Source organism: Atta cephalotes (assembly GCF_000143395.1).
Source record: "Atta cephalotes unplaced genomic scaffold scaffold00037, whole genome shotgun sequence".
In the NCBI taxonomy this organism is placed as follows: Eukaryota; Metazoa; Arthropoda; class Insecta; order Hymenoptera; family Formicidae; genus Atta; species Atta cephalotes.
In genome coordinates this window covers 1510882-1514212 of record NW_012130101.1, presented here as the reverse complement: position 1 = coordinate 1514212, position 3331 = coordinate 1510882, and positions in this window count along the sequence as shown.

Below are 3331 nucleotides of genomic sequence, written 5' to 3'. Positions count from 1 at the left end.
TCAGGGCGAGGAGCAGCCTGATTCTGAGTTGCTCCTCTGGACCGTTCCTTTTATATTACGCTACTTGTTGGAGTGGTGGGGAGAAAGAAGAGAATGGATGGGGGGGGGGGGAGAAATTGGTCGGTCTTCAATAACCGGGAGAATGATTTTTCATTTAGGTTTTTATTTATTTTGTATCTCTATTTAGATTGTTAGGGTGTTTTTGTATCTCTCTGGCTTCTCTATACTTTCTTGGAAACTATGTAATGTTGGCTATTGTGGTCGTTTTCAACAGTATTTGATGTCCTGTTTCGATTTGTATGCTGATTGCGTGGCATTTTAATCTGACATCATTATTCTTTTATCCGTAGATTGACCATTGTCCCGGTTTTTCTAATGTACTTACCCGTAGGAACAAGATATTTTGTATACTTTTGCGGAGCTGAGTGAAGATCTTTGATCTTTAGGATTTCTTAAGATTTTTCTTATCTTTTTGAATGGTTTGAAGATAGTTCGGATATTGTGTTTATTTAATACTCTGCTAATCCGATCTGTTGTTTCTTTGATATATAGGAAAATGAATAGAATCCTTTCAATTGCGAGTCAAAGACCGTTGTCTTGTTTGCATAATTATCTTGGTTATCTTTTTTGCCGTGTCCGTTTTTCTGTAAGGCTAGTTTTAGATTGAGTTCTGTCTGTAAATGCTTTTTGTCAGCGATGGTGAAAACTCTATGTACAAATGATTGCAGACTGTTTTTGTGCTTCGTGGTGATGCGATTCAGCAGGTAGGTATCTGTGTTGGTTTTTTCTGTACACTTGATGGCCTAAGATACTATCAACTTTCTTTGAAACAAGGACATCTAGGAAGGGAAATTTTCCATTTTCCTCTATATCTGGCAGAGCCGAACTCCGTAAATTCCTTATTTTCCTCAACAATCAACATCCAAATATCTATTTCACTAGAGGAAAACGGAAAACTCTCTTTCCTAGATGTTCTTGTCTCTAAGAAAGCTGACGGTACCTTAGGCCATCAAATGTACAGATACAGAATCAACACACACAGATAGATATCTACATGCCGAGTCGCACCACCACCCAGTCACATCCAGCCCACAAAAACAGTCTGCAATCAACTCACTTGTACATAAAACTTTCACCATCGCTGACAAAGAACAACTATAGAACTCACCTAAAACTAGTCTTACAGAAAAATGGATATGATAAAAAAGATAACCAAAATAATCAATAAACATGTAAACAAGACAACGGTCTCTGACACAATCAGAAAGAATCCTATTTATTGTCCCATATATCAAAAAAACAACAGATCGGATTGACAGGATATTAAACAAACACAATAATCCGAACTATTTTCAAACTACTCAAAAAGATCCAAACCACCCAAAAAAGGAAAAATCTTAAGAAATTCTAAAGATTCAAAAAATTCTAAAGAAGAAGAAAATTCAAAAACCTCTACTCAGCTCCGCAGGAATATACAAAATAGCCTGTTCCTGCCGGCAAGTATACATCTAATAATCTAAATAGAGATAATGGCTACAACACAAATAAAAATCTAAATAAAAAACCATTCTCCTAATTATTAAAGACCGACCAATTTCCCCCTCCTCACTCCACAAGTAGCGTAATATAAAAGGAACGGCTCGGAGGAACAGAATCAGGCTGCTCCTTGCCTTGATGAATTGCAAAGTTCAAAACGTTGGCATTCCAAGAATGGATCTGGAGACCCGAGAAAACCAGCGAAATGCATAATCTTTAAATATTAAAATTATTAAGATTGTTATACTGTGAAGTTTTGTTCCTCTTTTGCTGTCTTGTTTATCAATTAATTAATATTTGAATCTCCGATTCCGATTAAATGAGAAGTAAACTTGTTTATAAGTTCTGTTCTAATTAAATATGATTGGACTTAAATGAGAATTGTGTATTCTTTTATTAAGAAACTTTCAATAATATAAAACAAAAATTCTCTGCTTTAAAATAAATTGCTCCCAAGCAGGGGAGGAGGAGGGATGAAAGTCACTACGCGTGGAAGTCGTGCATCCCTGAAGCAGGGGAGAAGGTAGGGTGAAAATCGCGTGAAAAGTCATGTAAGCAAAGAAGGATTTTAATATTATATATATATATAGAGCAGAATTACAATAAGACGTTATTTTTCAAACTTTTTTTTATTAACAACTTTTTAACAAAAGACGAGCAACAGCTAAAATCTGTTGGAAGTTATTCAGGATCATGACTTTCACAATATATATCAAGGTCATTGGAACTTTCCTAATAAGGTCATAATGTTCCCCTAATGTAAATTTTTATCCTAATAATAATAATCATTTATTTCATTTCATTTTATGTATTTCCTTTTTTTTAAGTATGTGTATTTTGCATGTTTTAATTTTTATAAAATGCATATGTATTTTCGACCATACTTTAATTAGAAATATTTTGTGATGAATTATATATAATGTTAACATTTAATTTAATAATATTTAAATATTATTTATTAACATATACCTCTAAAAAATTATATCTTAAAAAAACAATTTATATAGAACTCAACACGTCGAAATAATAAATATCTTTTTTTATATTTTATACTTTTCATTAAATTTTCTGTAACAGTTAAATTGATATATTAATTGTTATTTTTATTTTTCTTGAGTTTAAGCTTTTATCATTTTATTATTATTTATTTCAACATCTCTCAATCCACTATACTTAATTGTCAGTAACATAACTATTAAAAAACTAAAAGAATATATACTATTGTCGAAATCATTAAATGCAACGAAAATCATTAAGAAATTTGGAAAATGCTTCATCAGAAGAGGTAAATCTATGAACATAAGAATAGAAGAATTCATTCTCGCATTCTATCACATTTAAAAAAATCTGTAATTGCATTTATGAGTATTTACTGATATATTATATTGTATATATACGTATTATTAATTCACTTTTACGATTCAATTATAATATTGATTTTTCTGGTAATTTTATAGCTGTCATTTCTTATGTGAGCATTACACATATATACAAAAATACAAATTATAATTATAAAGTAAAAATTTTATATCTGATATTCATATAAAATGTTTACATTATAATTATAATTCGTACTTTTGTATACATGTGTAATACTCACATATATATAAGAAATGACAGTTATAAAATTACCAGAAAAATCAATATTATAATTGAATCGTGTATATATATATATATATATATATATATATATATAATAAATAANAATAATATAATAATATATACACATATATATATTATATACACAGACGATATTATATATTATATAGAATATATATTATAATATNNNACATNT